The sequence below is a fragment of the Salvelinus fontinalis genome, chromosome 31 (genome assembly GCF_029448725.1).
Source record: "Salvelinus fontinalis isolate EN_2023a chromosome 31, ASM2944872v1, whole genome shotgun sequence".
In the NCBI taxonomy this organism is placed as follows: Eukaryota; Metazoa; Chordata; class Actinopteri; order Salmoniformes; family Salmonidae; genus Salvelinus; species Salvelinus fontinalis.
Window position 1 is genome coordinate 48226406 of NC_074695.1, and position 26399 is coordinate 48252804.

At 44.5% G+C, this 26399-nt stretch overlaps 1 pseudogene; it reads right to left on the reverse strand.

The window, feature by feature from the left end:
* Nucleotides 1-403: 403 nt before the first annotated feature.
* LOC129830440 (membrane-associated guanylate kinase, WW and PDZ domain-containing protein 1-like) overlaps nucleotides 404-26399 on the reverse strand; it is a 230522-nt pseudogene continuing 204526 nt past the window's right edge.

Below are 26399 nucleotides of genomic sequence, written 5' to 3' on the forward strand. Positions count from 1 at the left end.
GGTTGCTTGTTAACAGCTGTGGATATCCATACCGTATGTGCTAATGTAGTAGCAGTTTCCTGACATTCCACCCCAGTACCTTTTCCATTATTAACAAGTAGATTCATGTCACTTCCGTGATGTACATACTGAATTATTCTGTCAACGGGTAACAAGAAGATATTGATGTGAATTAATATACAGTTATTCCTATTTCATCTACCTCTGCTAGTCAGACAAATCTGAAATGTCAGATAGACGCTATGTATTTTTTGCAGATATTCTGTTACTAAAGCGCTGTGTTTACCTTGGTGAATAATAAATCAATCTGTAAATGCTGCACTCCAAAGGGAATCTAAAATGTAGATCATGTCAATAGGAATCTCCTGGGAATATAATTGCAAGCCACTGTAGAAACAAATCATTTTGAATTTGTATGGAAAACTTTATTTGATAATAAAAATAGCATTCACAGACTTCTTTTGATAGCTACATATACATTGTGATCCCTCTCAAGGAAAGAAGCTTTACTGGATAAGTCCACATCTACTTGTACTTAAACTAATGTTATGTATAGCTTCATGGGTCAAATAAAGCTATGAACAATGTAGTATTTATATATGCATAGTGTTTTATAAAAAAGATTGGCCCATATGCATGTACTGCTTTTATCAACACAGATATAGCATTATGTCTGGAGCACATTGCAAGAAATAATGCTTAAAGAACACAGACTGCATACAAGTGCTTTATAATACAAAGGCAGGCTAACCATCAAGAGATATTCAAACCAACAAACAGCTTCTAATTGACCAAATACAGTCATCCATTTTTAGAATGTCTTTACATACCTGATTCAGAGTACATTAACATATTTCCCATGAATCATCAGGTCCATTTCAGAAATATAAACACAATATCACATTCCTCACTGCAGAGGTTTCTCATAAATTTCTCTTTTGTACAAGAAAAAGGCAGCAATTTATTCCTTGACAGGTTCCTATTAGTTACATTGTAAAATTCTGTACAGATGGTGGCCGGCAGGTTATATTCTTCTTTAAATGTCAAATTTTTGTTGCTCTTCTTTGCATTTTTTTTTACAGTACCATGGAAAAAACTGTGATAACAGAATGCATTGGTTGTAGTTTTTCCTATATCATTTTAGATATTTTGTGAAACATAAAACAGAGAATTTTCTGAAAAACACGGTTAAAGCAGCAGTCATACTCCAGTGGTGTGAAAGCATGGCTCAGCATGGCAGATACTTCTGTTCCGGAACGTTCCATATGTTAGCATCACAACAACTTCCCTTACATAATTACATCATCACCTCATTTCCTTGGACAGGGAGAGGAAGAAAGGAATTACTCCCATATCACCTGTATGGGATCAGTGGGCCGTTGATCAATATTTTCTATTGAATCTTCAAGCCAATCAGATGTGGTGGTTTAGCTTTCCTCACGTCTACATCGATATATAGGATCAATTCATTCTAGGACTGTGGTTACCTTCAAACCATTTGACTTGACCTCTCTTAGTCAACCTCTCCATGTTGCGCATAACTGTGTAGCAGGCTTCGTGTAGCAGGCTCCAGTCAGTTAACATGTTGCTTCTACTTTCCTCTGAAATGGAATACAAAACTTTGTTTCATTTTATTTCCACCACAGGCAGTCTACTCAGACACGTCTGACTGAGAGAAGAGGAGATGGATGTTAGTTTCCCTCTTGAGCGATTCTACAGCAAATACAGCAGGGATAACAATTATTCTTATTTTCAGGTTATGGGGCATATAACTTGGTCCTTTAAGCTTTTACCAAGCTTCGTTGTGGTATGTGCCAATTGAAAATAAATAGCTAGACAAACGCAAAAAGGATGATTTCAAATATATTATTTCTAAAACTATTGGTTATAAAAATGTGAGTTTGCCTTTTCTCTGTATGATATTCACTTAGTACACTGCAGTTGTCCATAAAATGTCACTACTACCAACATCTTGTGCTATAGTTTGCTTTATAAAGCAATTCTGAGGTGGAAAATGACATCAAAAACATATTAAAAACAAGCCCACCATGAAGAACTAGTTACCACAGTAAGGAGTGTGTTTGAAGCCTCAGAGGGAACACATACAGTCGCTAGTGAAAGTCTACACACCCCTGGCAGTCTTCACATTTGGCTAACTTAACATTTGTGTCTAAAAAGGGACTACATTAGATTTTCTTTTCTATAGATCTACACAACCTACTAAACATTTTTTAAGTGAAATAAATATTATAGAACATAAAAACTGAATAATTTTGAATAAGATTTGACCAACTCTTAGGGCAACATAGCTCCATTGTTTTTGTCAAAATTGCTCAAGCTCAGTACATTTGGCTGGGAATCATTGCTGGAAAGCAATATTCAAACTTTGTCTGTGATTTTAAAGAATATATAAGTCAGGACTAAGACTGGATCACTCAACACCTCTTGGAAAGCCATTCTGGTGTGTCTAGCATTAATTAACTCTAGGTTTTCAGAAGACTACGGTGGACTTTTCTCAGACTTTTGACCTGCGCTTTGCTCCTTTCATATATTTATTTTTTATTCTGACAAACCCATTTGCTGTCGGTGACAAGCATACCCATTACATGATGCTGCCACCACAATACTTGAAAATACAGAGGATCTACAACATTGCATTCACGCCACATTAGTGGCCTGTATGATGAAGTGAAAAGAAGGAAACCTGTGTTAAAACATCCACGCCAAATCATCAATTATGTTTGCAACAAGGCTGTTAAATAATACTGCAAGACAAAATAGCAAATACATTAACTTTTTGGACTAAATAAAAACTGCTGGTTTGAATTAAATCTAATGCAACACAGAGAAAAACTCTCTGTATTTTCAAGTATTGTGTTGGCACATCATGTTATGGGTAGGCTTGTCACCGGCAGGGATTGGGGAGTTTGTCAGGGTAAAAAAAAACATGAAAGGAGCAAAGCCCAGGTAAAAACCTGCCGTAGTTTTTGGAAAACCTAACCCTGGGACAGAGTTGTATTTGTCACCGGGACATTTACACACATTTTAATACCAAAGACCCACCAGGAGGGCTTTCGAAGAGGTGTAAAGTGTGAGTTGTGCAGTCTCAGTCCTGACTTAAATTTGCTTGAAAATCCGAGACATGGCTGAAATATTGCTGGCCTTCAATGATTCCCGACCACATTTACTGAGCTTGAGCAATTTTGACAAAAACAATAGCTATACGTTGCGCTAAGAGTCATGCAATCAATATATTTTTTGGGGGGGAGGTGTTCTATAATCTTTCTTTCACTTTGAAAATGTGGAGTAGGTTTTGTAGATAATTGTTCTACCAATCCAATTTAATAAATGTTTTGATTACATTTTAAGGCAGCAAAATGTGAAGACTGTGCAAGGGGTGTGTAGACTTTCACTAGCGACTGTATGTGTTCCTTCTGAGGTTTCAAACAGAGATGCCCCAAAAAAGGTAAATCGCCATTTGTGATGTGATAGGCACATACACATACCTTCACTACAGTATTAACAACTGCAGTTATGCTCAAAATAATGAGAACAGAAACAAAACATACAGTACGAACAAAAAAAAAAGATTGTACTCCTGCTGTGGTATGAATCTCTGTCCCGGATCACAAGTAGTCAAATCAATGAATCAATCAACCAGGCGATTGGATAAATCACGAGTTAATCTCCTCAGAAGTCCAAGTCCAGTGTATGTACTGTAGCCTACACAGGTTGGGGGGGTGATAGGCCAGGGTCCAGGCTCTGTCCACTCAGATGCTGAGGTCCTTGGGGCTCTCTTTGTAAAGCCTTCTCATAGGCTCGGGGAACTGGTTCTGGGTGCGACCTACTGCGTTGTTGTGTCCTGCTGCGTTGTGTCCTGCTGCGTTGTGTCCTGCTGCGTTGTGTCCTGCTGCGTTGTGTCCTGCTGCGTTGTTGCAGTGTCCTGCATTGTTGTAGCCTGCGTGGTTGTGAGTGGAGGCATTGTTCTTTAGTGTACTGTAGTAGTTCCGCTCCTCCCTGCTGTAGCTGCTGTCTGGAGACGAATCTCTCTCGGACCTGTACCGTCTCTCTGGCGTTCCGTTCATCACATACCTCTCCTCCCTCGTCTCAACCGGCGAGTCCCTCCGAAGGTTGCCGTTCTTCAGGCTGCCTCTTTCAGGAGTCCACCCCCTGGAAAGAGACAGGGAGGAAGCCCTTTTGTTCAGGCGCTCTGGGGTGGTGGCCTCTAAGTAGGCCCGGCCCGGGGTCTGTGGCTCGCTCACAAGCCTGCGGTCGTAGAGTGGTTGTTCAGGAGTAGCCGCATAACTGAGGAAACCTCCGTCCTCGTTCTCCTTCTCGGGTGTGCGGTCTCGGTGTGCTCGCTCTGCCCTGCGGTCCATGGACTTGGCCCGCCGTCGGTCAGGGGAGGCGTTATGTTTACGGGTGGGCGAACGGTCGAGGGAGCCGCGGCGTGGTCGACTGTGCCTCGGGTCTAGAGTACTGCTACTAGCGGAGAGCTCCAGCTCTTGTTCTGTAGCTGCCGCTGCAGCAGCAGCCTTCTTCCCAGAGCTGTCCTTACGCAGAGTCTTTAAGAGTTTTGAGATGCCGCTCTCTGACTCTGACTTGTTGACTTTGCGGCCCCGGCTCTTCTTATTGTTGCCGCCGCTGTTTTCAGGGTAGTGTTGGCTGGGGGTGGTATGGCTGTGGTTGTTGTTCCAGGTGTGATGGTGGTGGGGGTTAAAGTGCCGGCCCTGGTGCTCCACCTTGTCCCTCTCTCGGCCCTGCGCAGCATCCTTGTGGCGTGATGGTTTGTGAAGGTCTGGTGGATAACTTGACTCCGATGAGGGGTGATATCGGCTGTTTGGTGGCAGGGTTCTCACTTCCGGAGAGTTTTGTGCCCTGGGTGTGGGAGAGTGCCCGTCATGGCTGGAGTCTGTATGAAAACAAAGGGAGAACATGAGAGACATTCTCAGACTGGATGGAGTTTCAACTAACTAAATAATATCAGCTTGGTAGCTAAGACAATTGCCACAAATTGCTTGTATCAATACAGATACAAGCAATACAGATATAGCTTGTATTTATTATAGCTTGTAATACAGCCATTTTTATGGAAACCATGTACTGCCATGCACTTCCATAAACAGTGACTTGTTTGCAAATTGGGACAATAAATATACTGGGGAAAAGGGTGATATTAAATATTCAAATCTGTACACAAATGACTTACTTTGATCCTCAAACTAAATGACATCAAAGTAAACAATTGCTACAGTGTATTTTCAAAGAGAGCATTGGGTTGGTACATCCACGTAGGTGGCAGCAACACAACAAGTGCCAAACATTGCAAGTGGAGGGTTGGTGTTATCAATGACACAACAAGCAGCTATGACATTAGAATAAAAAATGACAAACAAGTCGATTATCATCGTTTGGGAATGGGAACTGCAGAAAAACAAAGAGCCTGAGAGAGGAGAAAACCAAAAAAAACTGGAGCGCATTCTGCCCATGACTCTGCCCAATCAGTGGTTGTTATGGTAGCAGCAGGAGGCGAGCAGTGACATGAATCGTTCCAGAGGCGGGAGGAGGAGAAGCAGTGCATTCAGTGTGAATGGGTTCACATGGGTCATGAACGCACAGTGCAAGGTGAGGAGTGAGCCAAGCCACACAGCACCAAACACATACCCAGGGAGGTGCATGTAGTGGGAGAGGGGGGGGGGGAGAAATGGTAGGGGGAGATGGGTAAAGTAGGTGAGAGATGTTGGGGTGGAGGGTAAACAGTTAGGAGGGCGGGTTTGGAACAGACTTGGCTACAAACCGTGGTCTGATTTTGGCCCATTAGGTAGAAACAGGGCTCTCCCATCTTGTCATTTCTCATAGTACCAACAGCGAGATGAGGAGCCATCATCGCTGGAGGGAGGAGGAAGAACCCAGAGAAAAGAAGTGGGGAGGAAAGAGACAGAAAAAAAATAAACAAAAATAGAGAAAACAGAGGGGTATAGATCCTCAACGGAGATAAGAAAGATAAATGTAGTTGATTCAGTAGACAAGTTTTCCTGTCAGGGACAGAAAAGGAAAACCTATAAAATTGACGGCTGAGTGGAATCCTTTGACCTTCTCGGCAGAAATAAGGAGAAACAATCCCAGATTAGAGTGAGCAGAACATACAGTATTTGGACAATAACAAGACTTGATTTATACAGGAAGAGGAACATTACATACTATGGCCAATAAAGGTTGAGAGTTTCATGTTCCTTGGTATCCACATCACCAGTGAACTATCCTGGTCCAAACACACCAAGACAGTCGTGAAGAGGGCACAACAACACATTTTCCCCCTCAGGAGACTGAAAAGATTTGGCATGGGGCCCGAGATACTCAAAAAGTTCTACAGCTGCACCATCGAGAGCATCCTGACCGGTTGCATCACCGCCTGGTCTGGCAACTGCTCTGCATCTGACCGTAAGGCGCTAACAGAGGGTAATGCATACTGCCCAGTACATCACTGGGGCCAAGCTTCCTGACATCCCGGAACTATATACTTGGCGGTGTCAGACGAAGGCCCAAAGAATTGTAAAAGACTCCTGTCACCCAAGTCATAGACTGTTCTCTCTCCTACGGCATGGCAAGCGATACCGGAGCGCCATGTCTAGGACCAAAAGGCTCCTTAACAGCTTAACAGCCAAGCTGAACAATTAATCAAATGGCCACCCATCTATGCATTGTCATCGACTAACCTGTACCCCCACACATTGACTCGGTACCGGTACCCCTTGTATATAACCTCGTTATTGTCATGTAAATATCTTGTTATTTTTTTGATTACATTTATTTTTTTTCAGTTTATTTAGTAAATATTTTCTTAACTCTGTTTCTTGAACTGCATTGTTGGTTAAGGGTTTGTAAGTAAGCGTTTCACGGTAATGTTGTACTCGGGCGCGTGTGACAAATACAATTTGATTTGATCACAGCAACAAGAAACTGCAGACTACAGTGTCCGTCCTGTGTGTGGGGGGGCCTTTCGTGTTAGTTAGTAGTCAGAGTCAGTAGTGTTAGTCATAGTATGGATGGGAACCTGTATCACATCACATCTCCACCCACCATATTCAGGCACAGATCCATCGCCCCTCTTGAGGAGCAGGTGTGCCCTCCGGCCACCATTCTTGATCAGCTCGATGGCGCGCGCGTGCTTCATACTCTTTGTGCTCTCGCCGTTGATCTCCAGGATCTCATCTCCCACCTTTGTGTGCAGAGAGAGAGAGAGAGGAGGGAGGAGATTTATTGAGACAACCAGATAATTGATCCCAGGCGAGCTGAACTGTCTATTTGACAGAAATATATCATAATCCAAGTGCAACAGAGTGACAGGCCTCCAATTGTTGATGTGATTTTTTTTCACTGAGCATACCCCCATCTTGCCGTTCCTGACAGCCGCCCCATCCTCAGCCAGCCTCAACACGTATAGGTCCATGTTGTACTCCCGTCCTCCTCTCAGGCTGAACCCAAAGCCTTTACTGTCCCGCTCCAGATCCACAGAGTAGAACTCGGCGTCCTGAGAGAGCGAGAGACAGAAGGAAAGAAAAGTACATATTTACAAAGCAAGATGTGCAAATACCCACAACTCATGGGCCAACAGAGGTGTCATGAAGTGAGTACTAAATTCAGGACTAATCAAGTCACATCCAGCAAAAACTCACATAATAATATAAGCCATTTAGCAGACACTTTTATCCAAAACAACTTACAGTCATGCGTGCATCCATTTTTACATATCGCTGGTCCCAGGAATTGAAACCACAACCCTGGCATTATAAGCGCCATGCTCTACCAACAGAGCTACAAAGGACCACACAAAACTGGAGGTACAATACCCTGGAACCAATGAATAATTATTGCTTCCTGTGCAGAGCACAAAGAAAGGGCACTGCAATGGCTGGACACAGGCTCACTGCACTCATCAAAAGTTTGGCTGTGGCACTGTCACTCTTCCGCCCTCTTTTATTGATTAACTGATTCATTGATTGATTGCTTTGAATGAAAATCTTGATCTCAGATTGAAGCTGCACTGTGTGCTCTTGTAAAGTAATGATTTACTGATTGCTTCCTTCTTTGGTGATTGATTGAAACAGACCAATAGAACATGTCTGTCTTTACAGTACCTGTGAGGGCTGAGCTTGTGTTGGAGGAGGTGGAGGAGGAGCCTGTTTCGACTTTGAGTTGTTCCTGGAAAATGTAATCATTCGTATGAACACGTAGATATGAAAATAAATCCTATTCATATAGAAGTCATCTTTCATGCAATTGATCATATTATACATTTTATTTAATCAAATGCCTGTTTATTGATTGAGATTTTCATGGAAACTAACCGGGGCTCCGTGGCAGTTTGGGGTGTGTGTGTGGTGGTGATGGTGGCAATCTTCTCAGCGTTGGTCAACAGAGATGCGTTGGAGGACTCTGTAGAAACACAGTAGAGGATTGTGGGTAAGGGTCATAACCTCTAATGAGGAAGTAATACATGGATTCTGGTAAGATGGCTTCTATCTTAGAGAAAAAACAAATGAGTCTGCTGTTAGATGCTCTAAAATCGCTCTTCTGCTAAACAATGTGTTTTCGAGCCGTAACTGGGTCTTGGTGAGGATTGCCGTCGTTGACAACACATTTCCATACAAGAGTTTTGCTCTCCAGAAAACACAGTCTTACCTCAAGGCTGCTCTGTTCAACCTGATGCTAATTGCCTACAATGTTGTCATCTACCATTTTGCTCACAGACACAGACAACACCAGTTCCACTCTACACAGGAACATCAAATCAAATCAAGCCTCTCTGCTTCCGTCGTTTTGTTTTTCTTTAATAAATTCCAGGGGTAATTGTCCTTTCTTTCTTGCAAATATAATTGTGCTGCACCACAAGCCACAACACGGCAGTCCACATTAGTCATCCTAGACATTGGTTACTTATAGATGGAATGGGGTTCTGCCTGAAGTTAGCAAGAGCTCCAGTCTGATTCATTCATCCCTCTCTCCCTCGCTACCCTGACAGCACTGCCTGCCTTCCCCCATGATCACAAAGCTGTCTGGGGGACACAACCTGAACGGCTCAACAATAAATATCTCCACACAAAATTGCAGTCTAGTTGGGGAAGGTTGTGGCTGCATGGGTTCTATCTAGAGTTGTTCTACCATTAGAGAAAACAGTAGGCTATAAATAGATGCTATCGTTGTGGTCGTTAAAACAAACTGCCATGCTTTGTTGAATGACTGGTTTTGAATTGTCTCCTCCTTCGTGTGTGTGTGTGGCTCTCCTGGCTCTCCTCTCATCTTAATGAAGCTACATTTTACCATCTTTTCTGGAGAGCCCTTTAGAGGCAGAGCAGCAACCTAGCGCGCACACACACACACACACACACACACACACACACACACACACACACACACACACACACACACACACACACACACACACACACACACACACACACACACACACACACACACACACACACACACACACACACACACACACACACACACACACACACACACACACACGTCTCTCAGCCAATGACAGGCCATTCTAGGGGCTGGCTGTACTGTTGTTCTGGGACATGGCACAACTCAACACATTCCTACTCATGGGGATAGAGCCAATTTCCTGTCACAGCCTGTTCCTGCCATAACCAGTATTACGCATGCATTTCCTGCCACCTCGTTCCATCCAGACTGAGGAGATGAACACTGACAGGAAGCAGTGATTACACAGAAAACACGGTTCACTGAGTTGATAATCTCGTCGTTTCAAAATGGCAGCTATTACCAAACTGGGAGACTGCAGCACATCCAAATGACATTATCAGTCTGCCTATCAAACACTGTACTACAATCAACACACACATACTTATCAGCTTGCCCTCCCCAAATTCTAACCTTGACCATAAAAGGGGGGAAAGGTATAACTGACTAGAGATGCATATCTAGTGGCATCCCCTCCCTACTCATTCACAGTCCCAACCCTCTCCCAGTTTGAAGCCAGGGCAGGGAGCATGGCCTCTCATAGCGCTAGATAGCTCCCCAGGTTGATAGAAAGTGCTTCTGCCAGCGCAGGGCAGTGATGCCAACTGACTCCCGCTAGAGCTATGAATAAGTCACCTCCCTACTGCATTATAAAACAGAACGCCACAAAGTCTTACCATCACCAGGAATGATCCTCAGAGAGACTGTGTTCCCGGCCTCCTTGATCAGGTTGACGATGTCCGAGTGGGACTTGTTGGTAATGGAGCAGCCGTTGACGGACAAGATGCGATCGCCCACCTTCAGCTTCCCACAGCGGTCCGCAGGGCTCCCCTCGATGATGCGCCCTATTTTGTGGGGCATGGCCACACATGCATTTCCAGCTTTGATGTGTAGTGTGTGTGTGATTTGGTTATGAGGAAAGAAAGAGAAGGAAAAAAGAGAGAAAAGAAGGCAAAGGGTTAAGAACTTCTTAGGGATAGGGGGCAGTATTTGGAAGTTCGGATGACTGACATGCCCAAAGTAAACTGCCTGTTACTCAGGCCCAGAAGCTGGGATATGCTTATAATTGGTAGTATTGGATAGAGAACACTCTGAAGTTTCTAAAACTGTTGATGAATTGTCTGTGAGTGTAACAGAACTGATATGGCAGGCGAAAAGCCAAGCAGAATCCATCCAGAATTGTTTTTGTTGAGGTGACCACCCATTGAAATGCCTGTCAGATTGCAGTTCCTATGGCTTCCACTAGATGTCAACAGTCTTTAGAAAGGGTTTTCGGCTTGTTTTTTGAAAAATGAGCTAGAATTTGTAGTTTTTCAAGGTGGCTCTCATATTGACTGTAGTGTTGTGGCGCGTGTGGATGATAGCGCGCACTTCGTTACTTATCTCCGGTATTGAACACGCTATTCTCCGTCTTAAATTTGATCGTTTATTTACTTTTGGGATTCCTTTGTAGGCATTTTGAACGAGTGGAACAGGTGGATTAATGAATCAAGCGCGCCAACTAAACTGACTTTTTTGGGATATAAAGGACTTTATTGAACAAAACAACCATTTGTTGTGTAGCTGGGACCCTTGGGATTGCAAACAGAGGAAGATCTTCAAAGGTAAGGGATTTATTTTATCGCTGTTTCTGACTTTTGTGACTTCTCTGCTGGTTTGGAAAATGTTTTTAATGCTTTTGCACGCTGGGCGCTGTCCTCAGATAATTGTCCTCAGATAATTGCATGGTATGCCTTCGCCGTAAAGCCTTTTTGAAATCTGACAAAGCGGCTGAATTAACATGAAGTTAAATGATGTATGACACTTGTATTTTCATGAATGTTTAGTATTACAATTTTTGTATTTTGAATTTCGTGCTCTGCAATTTCACCGGATGTTGTCGAGGTGGGTCGCTAGCGGAACGTCTAGCCCAAAGTGGGTTTTAATCATCCAAATCACCATAGGCCATTCACCCAGAGAGGACGACCCAAGAACCAGCCAACCGTGGCACTGGAAACATGGTGCAATCACGGAGTATGCATCCGGAACACAGCTTACATCCCTAGTGGTGGACAGACTCGCATTGTGTGGTCATTAAGGAATTCATGGTCTCTGTTTTTGTCTCTGCTGTCTTCCTCTGCTCCCCTGATGCGTTAATCAATGGGATTTACGGAACTGGTCAGGGCCCTTTGTGGCCCCTGCTCGGCAGGCTATCGATGACCTTGACACGGCCTTACGACTGTCTTCCCGTTCCCCTCAGCACCAGGGATCACTGGGGAGGATGCACCCTGTGCCACAGCGGAGTGGTTCGATGCTGGACGTGTCATTTGGTTTCGGACCCTTTGAGCGGCTCAGAGAATGAGATGTATTCCTAAAGAGTGATACTCAGAAATCTCAGGCTCCTCACTTATGTCAAGAGAGAATGCACACTCTATCAGAGAGGCTACAGACAGAGACATGCTAGCGTCGCATGGGACTGTTTGCATACTGCGTGCTACGCAAGCAAAGCAATGCAAGCTGTACAAGCTGAGGGACAGCGTTCAATACAGCACATCTTGTTTACAGAGCAGCTCTGAACTGACTCTAGGGAGCTTTCGCTCTCCTCTCCTTCCCTTTCCCTCCCTCCCTCCCTCCCTCCCTCCCTCCCCCCCTCCCACATCCATATTTATCACATCACCTTGTGCTTCAAGCTCCCCTTCCTTCTTCTTGATTAAAAACTGCCCTTGTGTCCTGCCACTCTATCCAAATAATGAGATATGGGACATTACTGGGTGTGACAAACACCCAGGATTTAATACCCAATCTGCTGATCACAACACCAGCGCACGCACAGCAGCTCGCAATGGTGGGATGGGCTGGAGGGAGAAAAGGGGTTTGCATAGTATGATGTATGGGAGAGGTAAAGTGCCAGTGCAAAGCTCTTTGTTCGTCACAATACCCAAACATCTATGGCCCTCTCAGGCAAAAGAAGACTCCATAGATTGATCACAAACGGATGAACGTGCACTATTTCCCTCCTTCCATATTCCCTCTCATGTCTCTCTCTACGTTGGACCTCCACTAGCGGAGGGGGAGATCTGGTAGAGAAACACCCCCATCAGCACATTAATTCATCCCATCCCCACAATGAGACGGGAAGAAACTCTCAAATGATTCCCACGTCGGGCTCTGGTCTGGTCAGAAGCAGTGCACTACATGCGGAACATAGGGGTCTGGTCAGAAGTAGTGCACTACATGGAGAATATATGGTATAATTTGAGACGCAAACAGAGACAGTTGAGACAGACGTGTCACTGAGTCTGAGGATCCAGGTGCAGACAGTCGCTCATAAAGAAAGACATCAAGTCTCAGTGGGATATCTCCTGCTTGTAAAAATGATACGTAAACAACCTCTACTTCTACCTTCTATTCTATGGGGCTTCAACTATAGCCCACAGGATCAATCGAACTGGGTCCATTGCACTGCACAGTAGCTAACAAAACATTCATTTGATTGTAACCAGGCCATATTGCATGTTTTACACCATGCTACATCTTCCTGGTCATCAGGCAGGCTGTGTAAGGAGACCTTGGATCAATATTGGTACTTCAAACTCATCAGAGGGAACTTAATACTACATTTGTTCAGAGGAGGATATTTAAATCAATCAAATCAAATTGTACTTTTCACATGGCCAAACAAAATAGAAAAAAAAAAAACTTAGCGTGAAATGCTTACTTACGAGTCCTTAACCAACAACACAGAGTTTAAAAAAAGTAAATAAACTAAAGGACAAATAGTAACACAATAAAATAAAAATAACGAGGCGAGATGCAAGGGGTACCGGTTCCGAGTCAATGTGTAACGGGTTAATCGAGGGAATTGAAGTAATATATACAGTACCAGTCAAAGGTTTGGACATCTACTCATTCAAAGGTTTTTCTTTATATTTATTATTTTCGACATTGTAGAATAATAGTGAATACATCACTATCACAAAACTATGAAATAACACATAGTGGAATCATGTAGTAACCAAAAAAGTGTTAAACAAATATATTTTATATTTGAGATTCAAAGATGACAGCTTTGCACACTCAGCATTCTCTCAACCAGCTTAACCTGGAATGCTTTTCCAACAGTCTTGAAGGAGTTCCCACATACGCTGAGCACTTGTTGGCTGCTTTTACTTTACTTTGCGAGCCAACTCATCTCAAACCACCAGCTTCACCGCTATGGATTCCAGCTTTAATGCATGCCTTTGTGGATATTTAAACTCAAGCCAGCAAAGATTTGAATGAGGGAAATCAGTGGGAGGAGTGATTTCTACATCACTCTCCTTCTTGGTCAAATAGCCCTTACACAGCCTGTGTGTTTTGGGTCATTGTCCTGTTGAAAATTTAAATGATAGTCCCACTAAGCGCAAACCAGAAAGGATGGCGTATCGCTACAGAATGCTGTTGTAGCCATGCTGGTTAAGTGTGCCTTGAATTCTAAATAAATCACTGACAGGGTCACCACCAAAGCCCCCCCCCCCACACACACCATCACACCTCCTCCTCCATGCTTCACGGTGGGAACCACATATGCGAAAACAAACCATTCACCTACTCTGCGTCTCACAAAGACACGGCGGTTAGAACCAAACATCTCACAACAAAGGACAGATTTTCACCGGTCTAATGTCTATTGGTCGTGTGTCTTGGCCCAAGCAAGTCTCTTCTTCTTATTGGTATCACTTAGTAGTGGTTTCTTTGCAGCAATTCGACCATGAAGGCCTGAGTCTCCTTTGAACAGTTGATGTTGAGATGTGTCTGTTACTTGAACTCTGTGAAGCATTTATTTGGGGCTGCAATTTCTGAGGCTGGTAACTGTAATGTAACTGTAATGAACTTATCCTCTGCCGCAGAGGTAACTCTAGGTCTTCCTTTCCTGTGACGGTCCTCACTATCTCATAGTGTTGATGTCTTCACTATTGTTCTACAATGTATAATATAGTAAAAATTAAGAAAAACCCTTGAATGAGTAGGTGTGTCCAGATTTTTGACTGGTACTGTACATGTAAGTAGGGGTAAAGTGACAATGCATTGGTAATAAACAGAGAGTAGCAGCAGCGTATGTGAAGGAATGTGATTGTATGTGTGTGTGTGTGTGTGTGTGTGTGTGTGTGTGTGTGTGTGTGTGTGTGTGTGTGTGTGTGTGTGTGTGTGTGTGTGTGTGTGTGTGTGTGTGTGTGTGTTTTTGTGTGTGTGTGTGTGTGTGTGTGTGTGTGTGTGGGGGGGGGGGGGGGGCATCAATATGCGTGTGTGTGCATGTGTCAGTGTAGTATGTGTGAGTGTGGGGTTAGAGTCCAGTGCGTGGCCCTGCAGTCATGGGTGAACAGGGAGTACAGGAGGGGACTAAGCACACACCCCTGACAGCCCCCAGTGTTGTTGGTCAGCGCGGCGGATGTGCCTACCCTCACCACCTGGGGGCAGCCCGTCAGGAAGTCCCGGAGCTAGGGGGAGATGTTTAGTCCCAGGGTACTTAGCTAAATGATGAGTTTGGAGAGCACTATGCTGTTGAATGCTGAGCTGTAGTCAATGAACAGCATTCTCTTAAAGGTGTTCCTCTTGTCCAGGTGGGAAAGGGCAGTGTGGAGTGCAATATAGATTGCGTCATCTGTGGATCTGTTGGGCCAGTATGCAAATTGGAGTGGGTCCAGGATTTCTGGGGTGTGAGCCATGACCAGCCTTTCAAAGCATTTCATGACTACACATGTGACTGCTACGGACCCAAAGTCATTTAGGCAGGTTACCTTGGCGTTCTTGGGCACAGGGACTATGGTAGTCTGCTTGAAACGTGGTATTAGACTGGGTCAGGGAGAGGTTGAAAATGTCAGTGAAGACGCTTGCCAGATGGTCAACGCATGCTCTGAGTACACGTCCTGGTAATCCGTCTGGCCCTGCGGCCTTGTGAATGTTAACCTGTTTAAAGGTCTTACTCACATTGGCTTAACATCCCTCTTTGACGGCTGAGTGACCTTAAATGACGACAATTTCGCCTTCATACATAAACAGTACGGACAGCTATAGAATGTGCTGAGTGGAACTTAAATGACATGCTGAGTGAATCAGCCAGAACCGGCCATGTATTAAGTCTGCCTCTGAATCGGTGTTGATAGTGTTTTTGATAAAGCATCAGCCAGCCAGTTATCCCCGGCGGTGAATGCACCTGGGCACATAAAGAGATTTCTGTTTCCCTAAGCTCATGGTTATGGAGTTTGTGACCTCGAGCTGTACCATTAAGTCCACTCCCATCTGAAATGACTCCCCTGCTATTCATAAAGAAGGTGGGAATGAGGATACAATGAGGAGTGACTGTCAAAAATATTGTAATTCCAACCCCAAGAAATGACATCAATCGTGTTGCTGAGTGGCGGGCGGTGTTGATGCACTGTTAGGGTTGTGTGTTTACTAGTGTGCTGCTTGGCAGACTCAGGTTGTGTCACGCACTGGGGCATCACTATTTCCCTGTCTCACTTTGTAAACTTTGAGAGGGACTTTTGATAACTGAAATGGACTGTATGGATAACATCAAGGGGAGTGTTCTGTAGTTATTAGGTTCAGCTACGACTCAATCACCTCGGATCATTTCAAGAGGCCGTTTAATAATACATGCTTTTCATGCGTAAGTTAACCCTGAAAGGGTTGGTTTTCAGAAAAGATTGTTAATACTGTAGATTAATAACCACAGTAAAGTCAAGCAGAAGAATCAGGTTTTGCTCAGATTACAGGATATTTTACCAGATTATTCCCAAATTTAAACCCAGTTCAACCCATAGCAAATGAAAACTGGTTCTCAGACCAACCTGAAAACAGAAAATTGCAACTTAACCCATCATAGCCCACTCTGGTAGTAGCAAAGCCCAGCTAACCATAACCCAGACCAGCATAGTATTGCCTACCCCACTCACCGAACGTAGTTCCAGCATCAGGCCTAGAGACAGATGACACAATGACGAATCCGAAGCCCTCGTTCTCTCCACGTTGGATCTCCACGTCATAGGGCTGCAGGGCTGCGGTGACCACAGCACTGCCAGAGCCACCTCCTCCCCCACTGCCGATGCCACTGGTGGAGCCACTGCCGGAGCTGACCGTGTTGAGGGAGTTCTGGCTGCCCTGGGGGGTCCGCTTGCCCTCCGTCAGGGAGGGGGCCTGGGTGCTGCTGTGGTGGGACGAGGCAGGGGACGGGGGCACGTCACCCTCCCCTTTCGAAACTGAGGAAGAGATGGGGGAAGGAGGGGGGATGAAGGAGGACAGGCAATACAAAAAAGGTGTTCAGCAAACATACAAACAACATTCAAACATTTGGCATGGGCTAGTAATAGTTAAATGAGCCACTAAGCACTAGGTCTCAGCCAGAACCCACTTTTGTGTGGGTAGTGTAGGCAGCCACTGTTGTTGAGTGTGTGGGTGAGTGTGCATATGCCTGTGTAGTCTCTGTGACCTGTCCTCACCTCCGTATCCAGAGCTCTTGCGTCGGACGGTGAGGTTGACGTGGCCCTGCTTGGCGGCCTGCTGCATCAGCTGCACCACCAGCTGGTGAGACTTCCCCACCACCGCCGTGCCGTCCACACAGATGAGCTCGTCCCCCGAACGCAGGCGCCCGTCCTCATCTGCTGCGCCGTACTTCACTATGTGCCCAATGTAGATCTACAAAACGTATTACAAATACATTAGCCCTGTAATTCACTTGTAGTTCAAGTTCAGTACACCACAGTTAAAAAAAAACCCTGTTTTATGTTCCATGACAGGTTCCATGTTAGTAGTAACTGAAGCTAAGCCAGAGCGCATTGTAGTCTTTTGAGGCTGTAGAATGGATAGGGCTGGTTTTACTGTGTGGCGGAGGGGAGTGTGTGTGCGTGTCTGTAGGACGTTTAGTACAGGGTGCACCGCGGAGCATCCTTGGCACAAATAACAACTGCTAATTCCTCTGTGGTAGGCTTGCTGCCTACAGCGTCTCTATTTCTCACTCTCATCTCTTGCTCTTTCTCTTCATTCTCTCTCTTTCGCTGCCTTTCTCTAATTTTCTCTTCATGCCCCCTTCGAAACACATGGCACAGAACCAAAGGCTTCTGGGTAAGACCCTTGCTTCCACTAATAAGCCGTCTAAATGAACCTCCTGAGACCAGCATGCAGACCTAGCCCATCTAACAGACAGCACCAGTCATCTCTCACAGTCAGACAGACAGCAGACTGTACATTTCTACTGCTCCGTGTAAAAAGGTAGAGACTGGGGGTAGAACAAGTGATGCCGATGGAAGAGAGAAAGAAGACGAAGAGCCTGCCAGCTCTTGGCAGTTGGTTGAGCGTCACAGTGTGAGTGTGATCTGACAGAGAATGAGTGTTGTGAACATGTGTGTGTGCGTGTGTGTGTTTGAAGCTTAATAACAAAGAAAGCCCTAAGGCAGGGACTCTGACAGGAAACATACCGTGATGAAGCTGTAATTGACCATTGAGGGTTCAGTACTATGGCTGCCCTTTTAGCACGCATTCGTTAACACGCATTCAGAACTCTGCTTAGTGTTTAACACGTGATGTAATTACCAGGCGTGGGGAATGTTTAACCATCAGTCGTGTATAAGTGAACGGTGTGTCGCAAGGGGAGTGATTCAATATGGATATGTCCCCTTAGAATCTCTTTGCTTTTCCTTGGCACATCTAAACTAAACAGTGACAGAGAAGGGACATGGTGGAGGAATGGTGGAGAGATACTCACCGGCTCCCCGGGCTCATTTCCTCCAAGGATGCGGAACCCAAATCCTGTATCCTTCCGCCACAGGAAAATCTCCTGCTCCTGGCAATCTGGCTCTGAAACACACGGCAACAAGAGCTCAGTGGAGGTGAAACAGGGAGCAGACCTGACACCCTAGAAATGTAACTCTGCGGCATGACTCTGTTGCATGAATCAATACACATTCAGTTAGGTACGATCTTGTTGTTAAACAATCTGGTATGAACACGGCCCTCCTCTCTGCTCTCCTCGGCATCACCGGGCATATTAGGTTCCTTCTCTCAGGTGTAAGGTTGGATCCCACAGGACAGGAAGAGTACATGCCCGGATGCAGTTGCTTTCTATGTGAATGTGACCTGTTTTAAGGAACACGTATACTCTCTCTGCCTCTTTTTCTCTTTCCCCGTCTCTCTCTTTGGAACACACAAACACACGCCACACACACACGCGCTTGTAAGCCCTCTGCGGCTGTGGCAGGCTGTGTGAGGACTACAGCTGTTGCCGTGACCATATTATAGCCACACCGGCAGTCATGAGTCACTACCGCAGTAAAATTCCATGTGACCGTTGAGTCCTGGTAATCTCCTTTATGAACCCTGGACATGCTTTGGTAGTACCCAACTTGTGAACTACCATCAGGTCCTAATGGCCTGGTACTCAGGGCTCTATTGTCCCTCGAACCACTCTGACAACAATGCAAACGCAATCAAAAATCACCTCAAACACTTATCATCAAAACAGTAGGTCTATCATACTTTTAAAACTCAACTCACTGTGATGATCAATGTGAAGAAAGAAGTGCAACAGCAGGTTGAAACCGTGTAAAACAAAATGGACAGCGCTTTCTAAGGTGACGAATTATTCAAATCACCCATACACATATTAGAGCTTATGCATAGGCTCATGAGCACAAGCCAATAAAACTGAATTCAAATTATGATTTTGCCATGACAACAATACATGTCCTACTGCACATTACGCATGGCAGAAAAACATAAAACAAAACTGATTTTAGCCTTTGAGTCTAGACTGTATTATTATGCATACTGGATGGACTGGTTACCTTATGCTACGCTCCAAAATCTCTATCCATGAGTGGGAGAGAATGTATAGCCCTAGGCGATGCTGTTGTTTCATTGATTGTGCAGGGTGGCTTACAGCTAGCCTACAATGACAGAATTTGTATTTGATTTAGAATAGCCTAGTAATAGGTAATTTTATATTTTCATAATTAATTGGCTGACACATTACCTTTAGCTATACAGAATATCTCACCACTGTCATGACATTGGCCTGAGTGGGGGAAGTTTATGACCCCCATAAATACCCTTCTCCCTTTCCTCTCTCTTGACTCTACAGAAGGACTCTTGAAAAGCCTTTGATAAACATATAGAGTCTGGGAACATCAAAAGGTGGGGGGAAAGGAACCATATTTTGGTAATCCAACCAGCTGAAAATATGCGTTGGTACTTAATGAAAATGATGCCAGATCAGCTGACGTCTGAGACATTCTTACAAATGATAGGATGACAAACTGTATCTTGGAAAGTCTACACATTATTCACATGGAATTGTTGTGCAATTTAAATGTTTAAATATGAAACTATTTGTGAAAAGATTAAATGTAATTTTAGCTTCCAAATGAGAGAATTGGGTTTTCTTAAGGTTAAAGCTTTGCTCACTCAGTGAAGAGACATTGGTTAGAAACTATGAAACACTCCCTTCTCTCCCTACCTATATAAAGCCCTTGACGAAAATGTACCTTTCTGTTCCGAGGACGATTGGACGACGGTCCATATGTTAAAATGACTAACATGTCAACTACAGAACTAAGCCAACCTCAGCGTGAGCTTTGGTTGCAATTGGTAGGAACTTTGAACTCTTATTCACTAAAGAAGTGAGACATCCTAGCCGTTGAGTGAGCTGTAAACGTGGGCTAGGAAAGGACGGACAAAGGAGCTGTTCTAACAAACACGATACTACCAAGTATCCAGTTTACCACCAAAGACATTCTTCAGAGGACAAGGAAGATCTCTGTTGGGCAACACGGCCAGCATCTACGACCAACCTACCGAAGCGCAGCTCAGAGTAAATATTTATTGCATTTTCTTTTTTCAAATGGGCGGTTATTTAGAATGCATAAGATACTGTATTTACAATATCATAGCTGCCTACGGCCCGATAGAGACATAGCTTCTCCCTTTGTTCCTCAGTCTTCCCGCTCTTTCATTCAAACCCAACCCCCTCTCTTTGTGTAACCAGCCATCATATCTGTTCCGTCCGCTAGGGACGTTTTCCTTTATGACATCATTTGTAATCAATGTATGATTAATTCTGTGTATATGTAATGCTGTGTGATTAGTAAGGTATATAGTAAATAAATAATTAAACCCAATTTTGTATTGCTGATTCAACTTGTTAGCCAGGGTTCGTGAAGATTACCAAGAATTTACAACTTTCAGATGAGACTAAACAAGGTGACGATTAAATATTGACTGCTATTGATGTAGAAGATTACCAGGTCTTTACGAGTTTATTCGGAAGATAACAGCTCTATAAAAATTATTTCGTGGTGCCCCGATTTTCTAGTTAATTAACTACCTGATTAGCTGAAATCAGGTAATATTAATTACAGAGAAATTATTTTATAGAATAGCATGTCATATCACTTAATCCGGCATAGCCAAAGACACGACACCACCATCCATTTCCATCTCGTCCTCTCTCTCCTTTGTTCCTTTCTCGAGCACGCAGACGGGCTGTCAACAGTTTAGTTGAAATATGTTTTGTTGCGGTGTTCCCGAACATATTTCACTTGGTTTCCCAAATTAAGCACTGGGTAGCTGCAGGAACAAGGTTGGAGAGCCAATGGTATACAGAGTTTGGGCAGAATATCACCTGTCGGGCAGCGAGAGCATGCTCCTCAAACAGTGGTTGATGCATGGACTGCAATAAGTGTTGTATTTATTTCTTAGCTGCTCATATTAAGCACACAAAGCACACCACCTCCATTCGCTATTCCAGTGCATACAGATGTCATGTCTTTTTCCCCCCGACCCTGCACATTTGATAAATGTTCAATTCGAAATTGTCACGATCGTCTTCGGGTGAAAGAGAGGACCAAGGCGCAGCGTGATATAAATACATCTTCCTTTTTAATGAAGACGAAACAAACACTTTTACAAACTAGCAAAACAACGACCGTGAAGCTATACAAAACAAATAAGTGCAGACACTGGCAACTTACACATAGACAATTACCCACAACCTACCTAATGACTATGGCTGCCTAAATATGGCTCACAATCAGAGACAACGATAGACATCTGTCTCTAATTGAGAACCAATCTAGGCAACCATAGACTTACATAAACACCTACACTGAACACAACCCCATGAACTCTACAAACACCCCTAGACAATACAAACACCGTAGACGAGACAAAAACACACAAACATCCCCCATGTCACACTCTGACCTAACTAAAATAATAAAGAAAATCAAAGATAACTAAGGCCAGGGCGTGACAGAAATAGAAACTAATTTGACATGTTAGTAAAGACTAGATTAAATTGAGAATAGTCTGATGGGTGAAAATATGATCACTTGACGAAAGAACAGCTGTGCAGCCTGAGGCAAGGAACAGAACACAAGCTTTTTTTGTGACTTTCTCAAATCATCAATAATCTATAGTCGCACCATGCAGCGTAGAGTGCATTCAGAAAGTATTCAGATCGCTTCACTCTTTCCACATTTTGATACTTTACAGCCTTAAAAGATATAAAGGTGGCTTAGCAGTTCAGACGTATTTTTCCGTGTTGTCGTGTCGTGTCCTGTATATATATATATTTACACCTTTTCTTCACATATCTTTTATTTATTTTATTATCCAAGAACTCAACTACAAAAGCTTTCCTGCAAAAGCTTTCCTGCAACCCGCTTCACCAATTACAATAAGTATTATTTACCTCAATCTGAAAATCCATCGTGGAAGATAGCCAGGGGCTAATTCAGAAGCTAGCCTGAAAGCTAACCAGAAGCTACTCCGATAGCTAGCCAGAAGCTATCTGTAGCTGCCCCGAAATTAGCCGGTTTGCTGGCTAGCGTTGGTGTTTCAGCTGCCCACGTTTTGCGGTCATCAGCTATTCCTTTAGCTCGATAATCTACCGGCACTTTTGTGCAACGCGACTCGGACCGGAGCACTCCGGGACTTTTTTTCTCTCAGTTTCCCCGGATTCCAACCGCAGCCTCTGGACACTTGCACCTTGATTTCGCAGCTAGCTAGCTGCATACCGTGTGACTATTGGCTTACGTCGACCCCGGAGCTAACTCAAATCATGCTGGAGCTAGCCAGCTGAGGAGTTCCATCACCATCCGGACCCGTTTCTTTGTTGCTGCTGCAGATACGGAACCCCACCGGGCCTTCACGACTGACTGCCGACGTTATCTGCCCGAGGGATTTATCCAACCGGCACCTCCGTCCCGGCGTTACCTGAACGCTCATCTGAGGCCCGCTAATCGTTAGCTGTCTTATCGGCTGCTATCTGAACAAAACCCCACTACACGGAACCTACCGACGGAAACGCACGAGGTATCTACAAACAGACCTCCATCCTATGCTGCTACCGATAGCCATATACCCGGCCAGCTGTCTGGATCGCCACGACCCCAACCAACCTCTACTCACTGGACCCTTATTGATCACTCGATTAAGCTTGCCTCTCCTTAATGTAAATATGCCTTGTCCATTGCTGTTCTGGTTAGTGTTTATTGGCTTATTTCACTGTAGAGATTCTAGCCCTGCTCTCTATACCATATCCAACCCTGCAGTTCCACCACCCACATATGCGATGACATCACCTGGTTTCAATGATGTTTCTAGAGACAAGATATCTCTCATCATCACTCAATACCTAGGTTTACCTCCACTGTATTCACATCCTACCATACCTTTGTCTGTACATTATTCCTTTAAACTATTTTATCGCCCCCAGAAACTTCCTTTGACTCTCTGCTCTAGTAGCTCTAGGCGACCAATTCTCATAGCTTTTAGCCGTACCATTATCCTACTTCTCCTCTGTTCCTCTGGTGATGTAGAGGTGAATCCAGGCCCTGCAGTACCTGGCTCCACTCCTATTCCCCAGGCGCTCTCTTTTGATGACTTCTGTAACCGTAATAGCCTTGGCTTCATGCATGTTAACATTAGGAGCCTCCTCCCTAAGTTTGTTTTGTTCACTGCTTTAGCACACTCTACCAACCCGGATGTTTTAGCCGTGTCTGAATCCTGGCTTAGAAAGACCACCAAAAATTCAGACATTTTTATCCCCAATTACAATATTTTCAGACAAGATAGAACGGCCAAAGGGGGCGGTGTTGCAATCTACTGCAAAGACTGCCTGCAGAGTTCTGTTATACTATCCAGGTCTGTTCCCAAACAATTTGAACTTCTACTTTTAAAAATCCACCTCTCTAAAAACAAGTCTCTCACCGTTGCCGCCTGCTATAGACCACCCTCTGCCCCCAGCTGTGCTCTGGACACTATATGTGAACTGATTGCCCCCCATCTATCTTCAGAGCTCGTGCTGCTAGGCGACCTAAATTTGAACATGCTCAACACCCCAGCCACCCTACAATCTAAGCTTGATGCCCTCAATCTCACACAAATTATTAATGAACCTACCAGGTACCACCCCAATTCCGTAAACACGGGTACCCTCATAGATATCATCCTAACAAACTTGCCCTCCAAATACACATCTGCTGTTTTTAACCAAGATCTCAGCGATCACTGCCTCATTGCCTGCATCCGTAATGGGTCAGCGGTCAAACGACCTCCACTCATCACTGTCAAACGCTCCCTGAAACACTTCAGCGAGCAGGCCTTCCTAATTGACCTGGCCGGGGTATCCTGGAAGGATATTGATCTCATCCCGTCAGTAGAGGATGCCTGGTCATTTTTTAAAAATGCCTTCCTCACCATCTTGAATAAGCATGCCCCATTCAAGAAATTTAGAACCAGGAAAAGATATAGCCCTTGGTTCTCTCCTGACCTGACTGCCCTTAACCAACAGAAAAACATCCTATGGCGTTCTGCATTAGCATCGAACAGCCCCCGTGATATGCAACTTTTCAGGGAAGCCAGAAACCAATATACACAGGCAGTTAGAACAGCCAAGGCTAGCTTTTTCAAGCAGAAATTTGCTTCCTGCAACACAAATTCAAAAAAGTTCTGGGACACCGTAAAGTCCATGGAGAATAAGAACACCTCCTCCCAGCTTCCAACCGCCCTGAAGATAGGAAACACTGTCACCACCGACAAATCCACTATAATTGAGAATTTCAATAAGCATTTTTCTACAGCTGGCCATGCTTTCCACCTGGCTACCCCTACCCCGGACAACAGCACTGCCCTCCCCTCTGCTACTCGCCCAAGCCTTCCCCATTTCTCTTTCTCCCAAATACAGTCAGCTGATGTTCTTAATGAGCTGCAAAATCTGGACCCTTACAAATCAGCCGGGCTAGATAATCTGGACCCTTTCTTTCTAAAACTATCTGCTGAAATTGTTGCCACCCCTATTACTAGCCTCTTCAACCTCTCTTTCGTGTCGTCTGAGATCCCCAAAGATTGGAAAGCAGCTGCGGTTATCCCCCTCTTCAAAGGGGGGGACACCCTTGACCCTAACTGCTACAGACCTATATCTATCCTACCCTGCCTTTCTAAGGTCTTCGAAAGCCAAGTCAACAAACAGATTACCGACCATTTCGAATCACACCACACCTTCTCCGCTATGCAATCTGGTTTCAGAGCTGGTCATGGGTGCACCTCAGCCACGCTCAAGGTCATAAACGATATCGTAACCGCCATCGATAGGAAACAATACTGTGCAGCCGTATTCATTGACCTGGCCAAGGCTTTTGACTCTGTCAATCACCACATCCTCATTGGCAGACTCGACAGCCTTGGTTTCTCTAATGATTGCCTCGCCTGGTTCACCAACTACTTCTCTGATAGAGTTCAGTGTGTCAAATCGGAGGGTCTGTTGTCCGGGCCTCTGGCAGTCTCTATGGGGGTGCCACAGGGTTCAATTCTTGGACCGACTCTCTTCTCTGTTTACATCAATGATGTCGCTCTCGCTGCTGGTGATTCTCTGATCCACCTCTACGCAGACGACACTATTCTGTATACTTCTGGCCCTTCTTTTGACACTGTGTTAACAACCCTCCAGACAAGCTTCAATGCCATAAAACTCTCCTTCCGTGGCCTCCAACTGCTCTTAAATACAAGTAAAACCAAATGCATGCTCTTCAACCGATCGCTGCCTGCTCCTGCCCGCCTGTCCAACATCACTACTTTGGACGGCTCTGACTTAGAATATGTGGGCAACTACAAATACCTAGGTGTCTGGTTAGACTGTAAACTCTCCTTCCAGACCCACATCAAACATCTCCAATCCAAAGTCAAATCTAGAATTGGCTTCCTATTCCGCAACAAAGCATCCTTTACTCATGCTGCCAAACATACCCTTGTAAAACTGACCATCCTACCAATCCTCGACTTCGGTGATGTCATTTACAAAATAGCCTCCAAAACCCTACTCAATAAATTGGATGCAGTCTATCACAGTGCCATCCGTTTTGTCACCAAAGCCCCATATACTATCCACCACTGCGACCTGTACACTCTCGTTGGCTGGCCCTCGCTTCATACTCGTCGCCAAACCCACTGGTTCCAGGTCATCTACAAGACCCTGCTAGGTAAAGTCCCCCCTTATCTCAGCTCGCTGGTCACCATAGCAGCACCTACCCGTAGCACGCGCTCCAGCAGGTATATCTCTCTAGTCACCCCCAAAACCAATTCTTCCTTTGGACGCCTCTCCTTCCAGTTCTCTGCTGCCAATGACTGGAACGAACTACAAAAATCTCTGAAACTGGAAACACCTATCTCCCTCACTAGCTTTAAGCACCAGCTGTCAGAGCAGCTCATAGATTACTGCACCTGTACATAACCCATCTACAATTTAGCCCAAACAACTACCTCTTTACCTACTGTATTTATTTATTAATTTATTTTGCTCCTTTGCACCCCATTATTTCTGTCTCTACTTTGCACTTTCTTCCAATGCAAACCAACCATTCCAGTGTTTTTTTTAGTTTTTATTTTACTTGCTGTGT